At 37.5% G+C, this 15,165-nt stretch overlaps 1 protein-coding gene and 1 pseudogene across 2 annotated transcripts in view; both read left to right on the forward strand.

Annotated features, from left to right (window-relative positions):
- Positions 1-13,645, forward strand: part of LOC111347578 (hemicentin-1-like) — a 37,371-nt pseudogene extending 23,726 nt beyond the window's left edge. The window contains exons 14-25 of the transcript XR_015993061.1: positions 191-469; positions 1,102-1,389; positions 2,363-2,671; positions 3,219-3,497; positions 4,154-4,441; positions 4,734-5,042; positions 5,787-6,065; positions 6,319-6,606; positions 8,190-8,498; positions 9,024-9,305; positions 10,296-10,571; positions 11,659-13,645. The product of XR_015993061.1 is annotated as a hemicentin-1-like (transcript). The remainder of the gene's footprint in view (positions 1-190; positions 470-1,101; positions 1,390-2,362; positions 2,672-3,218; positions 3,498-4,153; positions 4,442-4,733; positions 5,043-5,786; positions 6,066-6,318; positions 6,607-8,189; positions 8,499-9,023; positions 9,306-10,295; positions 10,572-11,658) is intronic.
- LOC111347581 (protein sidekick-2-like) overlaps positions 1-15,165 on the forward strand; it is a 94,914-nt gene that overhangs the window by 48,409 nt on the left and 31,340 nt on the right. The window lies entirely within an intron of this gene.

A 15,165-nucleotide genomic window follows, 5' to 3' on the forward strand; every position in this document is an offset into this window, starting at 1 on the left:
AGAGGCGAGATTACAGATAATGTTCCAGGGTTTAACAATTCTATTAAAAAGGAGTACTGAAAAGTTGCAGTTTTACAGTAAGCAGGTTTTAGTACGAGAGTAGGAGAGAAAAATTGTCATGCTGAACAGCCATATATAGGATCGATAACAAGGCGTCACATTAATGAAAGAGCTCCTTGCTTTTATACAGTGAGGCCTTTGATCAAGACGAACCCACAGGCTAGTCCAGTCAACGAAGGGAGAAACTTGACCCTATTTTGCAACGCTACTGGAAGCTCTCTATCAATATCATGGGAAAAAAATGGATTTGGTATAGATTCTAGTGAGGATTCGAGGATCCGTTTGCAAGCAGACAACAAGCAGCTGACAATAACTAATGTGACCAGGGAAGACAACGGAACATACCAGTGTGTGGTGAGCAACAAGGTTGGAAACGCTACCTCTAATGCCACCCTAGTAACTGTTCAATGTGAGTGCAGTTTTGATGTACAAGTTGTTGCGAATTGTCAATGAACTGAAAATACCTGTCTGACCCAAGATATGACAGAACGGATTCCTTTTTATATAAAACCTTGTGGGGCGGTTGAGTTTTTCTGGAAAGTCTTTTTTTTTTTCTCTCTTGTGACACAACAGAGTTCTATCAGATCGAGCAAGAAGCTGATGGTTTTGAGGATTTTGAAATCCAGTTTGCATGATGCTCAAGTTTTCAGCAATTATCGCGCTGAACCGGCATTCCAAGTTGTGCCTCCGAATTGTGAATCAACCGATTTTGACTCAGTCAACATTCTTGCAGCTATCGTCTTAGGCGGGGTAAATTGCAACGAATCACTATTATTTTCTGGGGTTAGAACCGCAATCCTTAATAGGCAAAATTTTCAACTATCTGTGTTTTTGCTAGAGGCGTTATTGTTTCACTATTGCACAAAACTATCACCCGATCACTCATTTTTTATTGAAATAACAGCTGCATGGGTCTGGAAAGGGAAGTGACAAGCGGTGCAATATTTTGTGAATTACGACTGAAGTTGCAATGACTTGCAGCCCTTCTGTCCATTATTTTTTAAATCTTTTTTTGCTTTTGTTTCTTTTTTAATATATAAGTTGGGTCTGAAATCTCCAAACCTACAATGAATGCCACTAAAGTGGAAGGACAAACTGTTGTATTCAGTTGCTTGGTAGCAGGATACCCTAGACCTGATGTTGCTTGGACAAAAAATAACGTTGAATTCACTGAAGCAGCAAATTCAAGATCGACCATCTCTTCCAAGGACGGGAATCACAGTTTGACAATAATAGGTGTTCAACAGTCAGATACAGGACAATACAGATGTGTCGCTAACAATAGTTTACATACTTCCACTTCATCTCCAGCGACCCTTACTGTGCAATGTGAGTTTATATACAGCCAAACACTAACGATAAAAGTCCGACGTTTCGGCGACATCTTGGCGCCATTGTCAAGGAAAACTATATTAAATATGCGATCTCAAGAGTAACATAAGAGTCCAGGGTCACTATTTTGCATAGGTCAGCCAAAGACTTTAGCGCGAATTGAATCTGATGGTATGTTCAAACACGGTCGTAATTGTTTAAGGAGTAACATCTCATTAACGAGACAATCAAACACTGGTTTAAGAGGCGCAAGATCGCCCAGGAGTTTCCGACAAGCGAACCAAAGCCTCAGCTCATTGATCAACAATGCGTTGTGTATAACTTCATGTGTGACCAGTGCGATGCTGGTTATGTCGGATACACCGCGTGGCCATCTCTTTGTTCGCGTTGATGGACATAGAAACAAGACCTCGTCAGTTCGCAAACACTATGACGATAGGCGCGCAGGCAGGATTTCGGATGACTTTCACAGTTGTTTTAAGGCGTTGAAAAAATGCCATAACAAGTTTGATTGTCTCGTTAATGAGAAAATTAATTAAGTTACTCTTGAGATCGCATATTTAATTTAGTCTTCCTTGTCAATGGCACCAAGAAATCGCCGAAACGTCGGACTTTTATCGTTAGTTTTTGGCTGTATATGTTTATCGAAATAAATGTGAGTATAAAAATAAACAATCTCCAAAACATTCAAGAACTAAATGCTTATTGGCTTTTTGTGTAGTTTACCACAGATATAGGTTTTTCAAAGCCTTTGTACCTTTGGAAGTACTTTTCTGAGTATTTCAATTAGACTAAAATGAGTTGACACCTGAGTATACGATGCAGTGCAGTTCTTTAGTGCTAAAGGTCGTTGCTGACTGTTCTTGATATAGGTGACGTATTCAAAATGTCATTGTTCCGTATTGAACTCTAAGTATAACTCTGTATTGTATGGGAAAAACTGGTTTTAGAACATATTATTTTATTTCAGTTGCGCCAAAGGTGACAATCGATGGAGATCAAAGACAGTATGTAGCCACCGGCACTAATTTACAGCTGACATGCCGCTTTAACGCCTTGCCTCCCGTTTCTGGGGTTCAGTGGGTTAAAGATGGGAATGTGATTGCATCAACCCTTACTGCGCCCTTGAATGGGTCACGAGTGAATATTTCACTTCATAATGAAAGCCAAGCTCAGCTGGTGATCACTGCAGTTTCCTTGGCAGATTCTGGAAATTATACCTGCAATGTTACAAATAATGTTGGAATCTCCTCGAATTGGACCTCGATTCTCATTCAAGGTATGTTGCGATGTTGATGGACTTGAAAATTTGCTTTCTGTGTTTTTTCTTGGCCGCAAATAGTCAGAAAAAGAATTTCGATGTGTAGGTCAAGGAACTATTTTATGATCCAAGATAAGATCTTTCATAGAGCTTGTGGCCACATTGCGTACATTAAAAGACAGTTATGTATGTTTTCCGCTGAGTTATCTTCGCATATCAACTTTTTACCTGTGTCAGTAACATGTTTGACTAAGCGATGTTTAAAAAAACACTTAGCTCAAAAAACTTACTTCAAGAATTGTTTTGGAAATCATCGTGTTAAAAGGGAAAATAATTTTCCGTCAAACAGGAGAATTTCCATTTCAGGAGATACATCATTTTTAGATCGCATGCGTAAATGTAGACACCAACTTTTGCCAAGGGTAGGAGCGGGCATTAAGTCATAAAAAGTAAATAATCGGATTAAGAAAATGCCTTAAAGGAAGGAAAAAATTGACGTGCTGAGCTACCATAGAATCGATAACAAACCTTTACATCTATATAAGAGGTCTTTGCACTATTACAGTGACGCCTTCAATCAAGACGAACCTACAAGCTGATCCAGTCAACGAGGGAGGAAACTTGACTTTATTTTGCAACGCTTCTGGAAGCTCATTGGCGATATCATGGACAAAAAATGGTTCTGGTATAAATTCCAGTGAGGACACGAGGATTCGTCTGCCAGGAGACAAAGAGCAGCTGACCATAACGAATGTGAGTAGAACAGACAATGGAGCCTACCAGTGTGCGGCGAGCAACAATGTTGGAAATGTTACCTCCAATGCCGTCATAGTGACTGTTCGATGTGAGTACGATTATCGTTGACAAGTGTCGTAAATTACTAAAAATGTATGACTTTCATGAGCAATAATGAAATGAAAATCGAGTTTATTTAACGCTCTTTGGTGATTAACATTTTTGGAAGTTCAGTTTTATTGTCCTTCTCCTGTGACACAACATGGTTCTTTCGAATCGAAAAAAGGAGCTGATCGTTATGAATATTTCTGACCCACAATTTGTACGATGCTCATTTTTCCAGCGGTTATGATGTTGTGCAGGCAATTTAGGGTTATGGATGCGAGTTTGAATTTTTAGAAACGATTTTTATTCAGTCAATATATGTGCAACTGCCATCTTGAGCTGAAAAATGGCGACGATGGTTATTCTACTGGAACAAAGCAATCCCTAGCGACAAGTTAATCTGAAAACTGTTTATTGCTTTAAGTGTTTTGAAATGATTCAATTACCACTGTTGATGATCGCAAACGTGTTTACTTAAGCTGTTTTGATGAGATGTTTTGAGTGTTGAAGGAGAAGGTTGATTATGTCCTGGTCACTTATCTTTTACTCAAATCATAGCTGCATGGTTATGGAGGGTAAATGACGAGTGGTGACATACGTTTGAAATTGCAGTGACTTCAAATTATCATTTTTCATTTCTTTAATTTTTTTTTTTACCAGTTGGGCCTGAAATATCCCAAGCTCCAAGTGATACCACGAAAGTGGTAGGAGAGACCGCTGTGTTCAGTTGTTTGGTAGCAGGCGACCCTACGCCTGATGTTGCTTAGACAAAGAATGACATTGAATTGAATATAGCAGCAAATTCACGATTAAGTCGCTTTGATAAGGATGAAAATCACAGTTTGACAGTAACAAATGTTGAACAGTTGGATGCTGGAAAGTACCGATGTGTCGGCAGTAACATTTTGGGTAACTCCACTTCATCTCCAGCGACTCTTACTGTGCAATGTGAGTGTAAATTTAGTTTTTCTTCAAAACATCCGAGTAATAAAGGTTTCATTGTGATTTTTCGTTGTTGACCACCAACAAAAATGTAGATATGGGTTCTTGCAAAGCCTGTCAACCTTTGGTGGTACTTTGCCGAGGATTTTGAATTAATTGAATCGTCAAATTGACCATTTGGCTCCTTTTCCTTAGTTTGAAGTTCTTGATATAAGGGACTTAGGCAAATTGCGGTTATTCTGTATTGACTCTAACTTTAACTAAGAAAAGTTGTTTTATAACGCTTTATAAATTGCAGTTTCGCCGGAGGTGGCAATTGATGGAGATCAGGTTCAGTTTGTCGCAAATGGCACACATTTACAGCTGACATGCCGCTTTACCGCTTTGCCTCCCGCGTCTGAGGTGCAGGGGATAAAAGACGAGACTGTGATTGCATCAACCCTCACTGCGCCCCCGAATGGGTCACGAGTGAATATTTCACATCATAATGAAAGCCAAGCTCAGCTGTCAATCAAGGCAGTTTCCTTAAAAGATTCTGGAAATTACACATGCAATGTTTCAAATGTTGTTGGTAGCTCCTCGAATAGAACATCAATTATCGTTCAAGGTATGGTATTAAAATGGACACGAACATGAAATTTCTAGGAGAAGGTCTTACAGGCCTGACTTTTTTCAGGTCTGATTTTCGCTATTGCATAAATAGCGCTATCTACTGCGAGGATCGCACATCTCACGTATCTAATACCGCAGTTCAAAATAAAAGAACTTCATATATTCATTGCATCTCATTTATCACTTTCAAGGGTTTATTAAGAATCAACTTAACGGCCTGCTCCCAGTTGGCTTGTTAGCTCAATTGGTAGAGCGCTGCACTAGTATCGCAGAGGTCAGTGGTTCGAGTCCCGTACAGGCCTGATTTTTTTTTTCAGGTCTGATTTAACGCGATTGCATAAATAGCGCTATCTACTGCGAGGATTGCACATCACACGTGAGGTCTTATCATGTCGTCCATTTCTAAAATTAACTATCCACGAGGTTTCCTTTGCTTTTGCTAGTTTTTTTCTTTTGGAAAGATTTTTTACCCCAGTATCGGTTTGTTCTCTAGAAAAATCCAAATGTGCTTTACACTCCTGTGTTCTGGGGATATCTCCGTTTTGCTTCGACTTCAACTTACATTTAATGAAACAGGTAAGGATAAGGGTGGGAATAAGTCCTAAGACTGAATAACCAGCTCCTGAAAACACCTTGGAAAAAAAGAAAAGATTTAACCATTTTAGCTCCCGAGAAAAAAAAAAAGAAGTAATAATAGACAGATTTTTCATTCATAACAAACCTTTGTCCGTTTCTGCAGTTACGCCCACCATCGAAAAGGACCCAATAGCTGTTCCAGTAAAGGAAGGAGAGAACTTTACTCTATTTTGCAACGCTTCTGGAAGCTCTCTGATATTATCATGGACGAAAAATGGATCTGTTATAGATCCCAGGGACGACTCGAGGATACATTTGTCGACAGACAACGAGCAGCTGACAATAACGAATGTGAGCAGGAAAGACAACGGAGCATACCAGTGTGTGGCGAGTAACCAGATTGATAATGCTACCTCCCACGCCGCCATAGTCACTGTTCAATGTGAGTTCACCTCTGGTTTACCGTGCGTTACGAATTGTTAAAGGAGAGAAAAAATTTCATTGGCGCAAGAAACGACTAAAATATAAAACGATGTATATTTGGCGTTTATTATAAAATGTTTGGGAAATTCTGTTTTATTCGTACTCTTTTGTAATACCGCAGTGCTTAAAACCAACAGGTCGTACAACATCTTCTAAATCATGTTTGGTTTTGTAGAGACTGATGATTTCTTTTTCTTTCTTTGTGTTGTTAGTTGCCCCTGAAATCTCCCAATCTCCAAGTAATGCCGTGAAAGTGGAAGGAAAAACTGTTGTGTTCAGTTGCGTAGTGGCAGGATACCCTGAGCCTGATGTCGCTTGGACAAAGAATGGGGTGAAATTGAATGCGTCAGGAAATGCGCGACTTGATGTCTCTTCCAATAATGGAAACCACCAATTGAATATATTAAAAGTTCAAAAATCAGATGCAGGAATATACAGATGTGAGGCTACCAACAGTCTGGATACCGCGAGTTCATCTCCAGCGACACTTACAGTACATTGTGAGTCTAAACGTAGCTTGTCTCTGAAACATGCGAGTGTTAATATCAGTATTGGTCTATTTAGTTTTTTCTTTTTTTTAATTGTTGTCACTTTTTGTACCTTAGATCCTTCTTTTTTCCAAACCCTACCAGTTTTTGGAGTATTTTAATTTGTTCTGGAATTGACTTTAAGTGGTTAGCAGCCAAATTCAAAATGTTATTACGTACTTTGATGGATGAATGTATGAAGGACATTGGCGCCAAGACATCAATTTTATTCATTGAAATTTTACCCTATAATTGCGATCTTTCTCTCTCCGTCGCTCCATTTCTTGTTTTAGTTCTTTCACAAACCTACTTATCCGCAGGTAGACTATTGTACAATTTTAGCCATCTATCCAGCAATTAACAATTGGTTCATGCTTTAGCGTGCACTATCGAGTTATGGAGCACGTGGGAAGTTTGGAGAGCACGAAAGAAGCTAGAGTTGCCCTCGGCTATCGCCTCGGGCAACTCTTACGCTTCTTTCGTGCTCTCCAAACTTCCCGCGTGCTCCATAACTCGATAGTGCACAGCTGAAAGCATGAACCAATTGTTTTAGAACATAGCCGGTGGAATTGTGTATCAAATGCGACGCGAAAAACGGACAACAATATCAGTTGAAGCGAATCGTGACGGCGCTGATGCCGAGTCTTCTTTTCCTTTGTTTTTCTCTTTTTCTGCCTCATTTAAGAACTCTAGCCCATGGGAAAAGGTCGAAACATTATCTTCGTTTTCGGACTAGCAAGCCGAGTTTCTGTTTGTATCCATTATTATCGCGAAATGTATTATTTTTCCCCACCCTAGCAATGGCCGCTCGCGCGAAAAAAAATTTTCTGGCGAAGTCGGATTTGCCGACGCTATCAGCGTGCACTATCGGGATTTTGAGCACGCTTACGTATAATGAATTTGATTGCGCGACTCTGCTAGCTATGTTCTAAACCTAATTTAAGAATTTGTATACTCAGTATAGTCCATGATTTTGATACGACACCAGTTTGTATAGACATTAATGATATTAACTGTACGGTGAACGGAGGACAAGTGATAAGAAATATTAATTGAACTGTGTAGAGCGTAATTTGGACGGAAATCATATGCGTGATTTCAAAAATGAATGAGCGCACAACGCGAGTTTGATTTGAAATCACAAGAATGATTTCAGACCAGAATTGAACGACTCGAAGTTTAATTACCATTTTACTAGATCCATTTTTAAATCGCAATACAGGGTTTTTTAGCCTGTTAACAATATCTTATTAACCCAGCACTGAGCTGGTTTTAAAAAAGTTGCAAATGTTTCCTTAATTTTACTACAATTTGATATTTTTTTTAACCACAAACAGACCTTTATTCTGATTGGTTGATGAGTTTTATTAAGATTTCTCATTAGCAAGGAAAAAGATGCGATTAAGAGCAAAGAATGGCACGATTCGGGATAAATCGCACCAATCAGATTGCAAGGATCGCCAATGATTTTAAAATTGACATAATAAAAAACTGATAGCCCATGATGTTGATGATGATGATGCTGATACAAATATAATCATTTTATCAAATTTCAGTTGATCCAGAAGTTACAATTGATGGTGATAAAGAGCAGATTGTGGCTAAGGGCGACGATATCAAGATAACTTGTCGGCATAAGGCTCTACCTCCTGCGTCTGAGTTGCAGTGGATAAAAGATGGAACGGTGATTTCGAAAAATTCTACAATAGTGATCAATAACACCCGCCTGAGTATTTCGCACTTCAATGAAACCCTCATACAGCTGTTAATCAATGCATCCATCTTGGCGGATAGTGGGAATTACACCTGCAATGTCACAAATGACGTTAATAGTACGTCGGAATCCAAATCGATAATTATTGAAGGTGTGTAAGAGTTGTTGACAAATTCTCTTTTTACCTTTAGGGCAGTAGCAAGGTAGGGCAGTAGCAAGCTGTAATCACTCTTTGAAGACTTAAGAAAATTGAAGATATCCGATGCAGGGGATACTAAGCAAAAATTTCTTGAGAGCGGTGTCTCATGTGAGGCTTAAGGGCGTTTTGTAAAGTGCATATTTAGGGGATGAAAAAGGGGCTGTATTGCTTATTTATCATTAAATACTTGCCGTTTAAATTGGCTCTCCAAACTTTCGCACAAGGCCATTGTACGCGGTTTTTACTTGGACTCTAATTATATGCGCAGTAGGGTGTCGAAGACAAAAATATCTTCATCTAGGTTTGATCAGAAGGGAGAGCTCTACTCTTTCTAAGACTGCGAAATCCTTAAGCAGTAACTTCCTATGAAGTCTCCATGCAATAACATCATCGAATAATTTAGTGGAGATTTGAAACTTTGAAGAAATGATGGAGACCTTTCAGAGTAAGATTTTTCTTCTGTTTTCCCTTATACAGTTAAGCCTTCGATCGCTTCTCAACCACAGAGTGTTTCTCCAGAAGAAGGAAGCAATGTCACTTTGCGTTGCAACGCTACTGGAAGCCCTATACTTCATACGTTCTGGACGTTTGATGGATCTGTAATAGAAGAAAATGAGAATTCCAGGATCAGTTTATCCAGTGACTCTCAAGAGTTGACAATAACGAATGTGGAAAGAGAAGACAGTGGAAAGTACAGATGTGCTGTGAAAAACAGGGTTGGAAATGACACTTCTGAACCCTCTGTAGTAAACGTGTTATGTAAGTATAGCATAAATGCTATTTTAAGTTAGGAAATCGTACTGGTCGAGCCAAATCAGATTTCAGAGAAGTGACTTTTTATCCGGGACCAAGAGAGGATAATCTTCTCTTACGGTTACCGGTGAGTTATGGAACAATTTTTAGGCCGAGGAAAATGTCGTGGAACTATAAAAGATAAATAGATTTGCGCGTTCTGAAAATTTCCGAGTTGCTTTACAATGTTCTAAGTCTAAGGTCTAAACAGTTCTTTGAATTCTATCTGATGGAAAGACAATAACCTAGGGATTTTTTTTTTCACAAATGAGACACAAAACAAAACAAACAAAAAAAAACAAACAAAAACACAGAAACAAACCAAATTTATTCATTTTGAGAACTTAAACACATATCTATAAATCCCTACTTGTAACATAGCGAAGCTAATCGAGACGGAAGGGAAAAAAACATTAAAATAAATTCTTCAATATCAAGTTTTGACTGTACAGAGCTGACGAAACGACTGAGCGAGCATGCATATACATGAACAACGAGAAACAGTACGATAAGGTATAGATCAATCGATTAGGAATTATTTATTACAACTGGAATGAAACCACGTCAAAAAACAAAACAAAGCAAACAAAAACAACAACAACAAATGAAACCATAAAGATTATACTTTTCTATATTTATCAATCACTGTATAAAAGTCAGCATAAATATCGTCTCGCATACCATTAAAAAGTAAATAAGGCCTTACCAAAAATATGGAACTCGATCTCCTGTTGGAGTGTGATTAATTACATTTGTGGATGAAATCAGATTACGTTGTTTCAGACAGTCTAAGGAGTTACTTATGTTTAACCCACTTCATACGTACAGGATGGCTTCTACTTGTTGCCAAAAAAAAAGTATCCTTGAACGAAGTAAGAGTATCTCTGATCAATCATTTGGCTTCTAGTTCGTTTATAGATTTATTTCTCTATAATTTTTTTTTTTTTTTTGTCACAGATCAACCTGAAATCGTTACGCACCCTAAGAATAATACACAAGAAGAAGGACTTTCCTTGAACTTATTCTGTAACGCTACTGGAAATCCATCACCAACACTATCGTGGACCAAAAATGGAAATTCTTTGAGTGACAACAAAGGGATAACTTTCTCAGGAAACAACGAGACGCTGTCTATTGCGATTCTTAACAGAACAGACAGCGGAAATTACCGATGTGTTGCCAGCAACAGCCTTAGAAATGATAGTTCAAGTGCAGCAACAGTAGACGTACTTTGTAAGTGTTCACTTATTTCTTTCCTGCTTTACCAAATTCAGAATGCGAAACTCTAGCCATTTTTGTTGTCTGTGAAGGCTTCAGTGTAATCTGGCGGTCCCAGGCTCAAATCCTTCACCCTGCTACTCGGACTGGATTTGTTCTGGGTTATCCGGAGTTCAACGCCTTGACTGCGCTTTGTGTCCAGCCAAGTGGTCTGCCTCCCCTTCAAGCTTCGGTTTTTATGCACTGCGTTTATTCATAGTGTTTCAGTCTGCTCGTATTGGCCTTGGAAAGACCACCAAGGGTAGTGACACTTAAGAATGCATGAACGTTAATGGGACTCTATTACTAAAATAAAAACTGAGGTATCTGAGACAAATGAATGGGAAAAGGGCTGTAGTAATGGATTACGATAAGTTGGAGGTAATAGCCTGGGAAATAGCTTTTCAAATATTAAAGTGGATGCTAAATATAGAGCAAACCATTTTTACCACGTATTTTTATCCATGAGAACCAGAGAACTAAACACTGAGAAAACTTCTTATATCATTGGCGACGCCACTTACGGACAAAAAGCATAATCTTTACTTGCACTATTCGAATTTCCACAAAAATGCAATTGATGCAAACCTTGAATATGGAAATGATTCAATCATACGCCGAAATTAGAATGTATTCGTATAGTATTCATGGGAAGATAACTGGCTTGCTATTTCAATTTTATTTTACATAATTTTTTCTCTGTTTTAAATAATCTCACTTGGTTCGTCTTCGAGTATTTTTGCGAGTCCTTCGTGAAAATATAGATTATAGTGCCGGCATAGGAGATTTTAGATTATTTTGATAAAGGTCGCTCATTATCGCTAATGGAATAAACTGTAAATCATGTTCTCGTATTTATGTTAAAAGATAAAATAATTAGCTCAGAGAGAGAAAAAAGAAAAAAAAAAAGCCTTGTAGTCTTTCGCATTAGTAAAAACTCTTATTTTGATGAATACAAAAAATGACAAGGGCTTTGAGCTATTTAAAGTCATAGGCCTGTAGCTTTCGAAATTTACTATCGTGAGGTAATTAGTACGTGACAGTTTTATTTTCTAATTCCCAGATGCATCTGGAATCTTGGAAAATCCAAAGAATGCCATCATAGTTGAAGGAGAAGAAGCTCTTCTTAGTTGCGTGGTGGATGGAAATCCTTCACCAAAAGTTACTTGGACGAAGAATGAGGAAAAAACTAAATATAACAGATCTGCGACTAACAGCGTCATCACAGAACAACAATGGCTTATACTATTTTGCGAAACGAAACGAAACGAAACGAAACGAAACGAAATTGTACTATTTTGCGAAACGAAACGAAACGAAACGAAATTTTGCGAAATGGCGTTTTTTCACCTTTATTTAGCAAATATGTCCTCTTCGTCCGAAACAAAATGTGTCCACTAATAAAATGATCAATATTTCTAAGAGCCTGGTCACCTCTCATTTTATTGACCATAATAGAACTCGTTTCGCAAAGTAGTAATTTTGGCAAAATTACTATTTTGCGAAATGGCGTTTTTTCGCTTTTAATTAGTAAATATGCCCTCCTCGTCCGAAACAAAATGTTTCCACTAATAAAATGGTCAATATTTCTAAGAGCCTGGTCACCTCTCATTTTATTGACCATAATAGAACTCGTTTCGCAAAGTAGTAATTTTGACAAAATTACTATTTTGCGAAATGGCGTTTTTTCGCTTTTAATTAGCAAATATGCCCTCCTCGTCCGAAACAAAATGTTTCCACTAATAAAATGGTCAATATTTCTAAGAGCCTGGTCACCTCTCATTTTATTGACCAAAATAGAACTCGTTTCGCAAAGTAGTAATTTTGACAGAATTACTATTTTGCCAAATGGCGTTTTTCGCCTTTATTTAGCAAATGTGTCCTCTTCCTCCGAAACAAAATGTGTCCACTAATGAAATGATCATTATTTCTAAGAGCCTGGTCACCTCTCATTTTATTGACCATAACAGAACTCGTTTCGCAAAGTAGTAAATTTGACAGAATTACTATTTTGCGAAATGGCATTTTTTGACCTTTATTTAGCAAATATGTCCTCTTCGTCCGAAACAAAATGTTTCTACTAATAAATGATTAATATTTCTAAGAGCCTGGTCACCTCTTTTTTATTGACCAAAATAGAACTCGTTTCGCAAAGTAGTTATTTTGACAGAATTACTATTTGCGAAATGGCGTTTTTTCACCTTTATTTAGCAAATATGTCCTCTTCGTCCGAAACAAAATGTTTCCACTAATAAAATGATCAATATTTCTAAGAGCCTGGTCACCTCTGGTCACCTTATAACGTATTTTCCTAGCAGTTTGACCAAACATCAAGTGTTCATTGAGTTCGGCTGGAATTAAGATCGGCGTTTGAATCAGTTGAGTCCTTCTAAATAATTCGGGTTGGCCTTAGTTAAAATTTGGTTTGGCTCACGAAACGATCGACGTTTGAACTGGGCCTAACTTTCAAATGCACGCGAAGTTTAAAATTATAGTTTTAGATATTTCACGAGTTATTTTTGGTATCAGCAATGTTATTTTTCCTCTTAATGTTTTACTTAACTGCAATGGACGGTCATTCCAAACGTGAAGCGTTAGAAATAATTAAAACACTGGCCACCGACTCTGCAATAATTTACGACTTCTAGTTAAATTAATGACATACGTCGTGACTTATTAACTAAATATTTACAATTTAAAATCTTAAGTACGATGAGTTCTTTATGGTGCCAAATTTTGATTCAGCGGCACCATGTGTGACAAATTTATAGCCAATAATTAATTTCCCACAGGAATAACACTTTGTTCCAGGCCTTAAACTAACCACTTAAGAAGGCGTGAAATGTGCGAGTAAGCGATATCAATAGCACGACTAGTAAATTAACTTCAGGGATTGTGTTGCGCATTTTATTAGTGAACATATTTTGTTTCGGACGAAGAGGACATATTTGCTAAATAAAGGCGAAAAAACGCCATTTTGCAAAATAGTAATTTTGTCAAAATTGCTACTTTGCGAAACGAGTTCTATTTTGGTCAATAAAATGAGAGGCGACCAGGGTCTTAGAAATATTGATCATTTTATTAGTGGACACATTTTGTTTCGGACGAGGAGGGCATATTTGCTAAATAAAGGCGAAAAAACGCCATTTCTCAAAATAGTAATTCTGTCAAAATTACTACTTTGCGAAACGAGTTCTATTTTGGTCAATAAAATGAAAGGTGACCAGGCTCTTAGAAATATTGATCATTTTATTAGTGGACACATTTTGTTTCGGACGAGGAGGGCATATTTGCTAAATAAAGGCGAAAAAACGCCATTTCGCAAAATAGTAATTCTGTCAAAATTACTACTTTGCGAAACGAGTTCTATTTTTGTCAATAAAATGAAAGGTGACCATGTTCTTAGAAATATTGATCATTTTATTAGTGGAAACATTTTGTTTCGGACGAGGAGGACATATATGCTAAATAAAAGCGAAAAAACGCCATTTCGCAAAATAGTAATTCTGTCAAAACTACTACTTTGCGAAACGAGTTCTATTTTGGTCAATAAAATGAAAGGTGACCAGGCTCTTAGAATTATTGATCATTTTATTAGTGGACACATTTTGTTTCGGACGAGGAGGGCATATTTGCTAAATAAAGGCGAAAAAACGCCATTTCGCAAAATAGTAATTCTGTCAAAATTACTACTTTGCGAAACGAGTTCTATTTTTGTCAATAAAATGAAAGGTGACCATGTTCTTAGAAATATTGATCATTTTATTAGTGGAAACATTTTGTTTCGGACGAGGAGGACATATATGCTAAATAAAAGCGAAAAAACGCCATTTCGCAAAATAGTAATTCTGTCAAAATTCCTACTTTGCGAAACGAGTTCTGTTATGGTCAATAAAATGGGAGGTGACCAGGCTCTTAGAAACATTGATCATTTTATTGGTGGAAACATTTTGTTTCGGACGAAGAGGACATATTTGCTGAATAAAGGTGAAAAAACGCCATTTCGCAAAATAGTAATTCTGTCAAAATTACTACTTTGCGAAACGAATTCTACTATGGTCAATAAAATGAGAGGTGACCAGGCTCTTAGAAATATTGATTATAATATTAGTGGAAACATTTTGTTTCGGACGAAGAGGACATATTTGCTAAATAAAGGCGAAAAAACGCCATTTCGCAAAATTTCGTTTCGTTTCGTTTCGTTTCGCAAAATAGTACAATTTCGTTTCGTTTCGTTTCGTTTCGCAAAATAGTATAAGCCAACAACAATCACAGTTTAACAATCACAAATGTTTACCGATCGATTCGGGACAATACAGATGTGTGGCTTTTAATAATGTTGGAAACTTGACTTCATCTCTAGGGACTTTAACAGTTCAATGTAAGTAGCTTATAAAATTTCCTTATTTTAAAAACTTTACAATCGGCTTGGATCAGTTTTTTCTTTAAACGTAATTGTGTTGGTATTTCAGCCTCTTAGCATAAAGGAAAACACAAACGTGTCGCTATTTTTGACGTCACGTTCTCGAACTCTCTTTATGTTGATATTGCTTTTGTAACCTTAGCAATG

The sequence above is a fragment of the Stylophora pistillata genome, chromosome 11 (assembly GCF_964205215.1).
Source record: "Stylophora pistillata chromosome 11, jaStyPist1.2, whole genome shotgun sequence".
Taxonomy (NCBI): Eukaryota; Metazoa; Cnidaria; class Anthozoa; order Scleractinia; family Pocilloporidae; genus Stylophora; species Stylophora pistillata.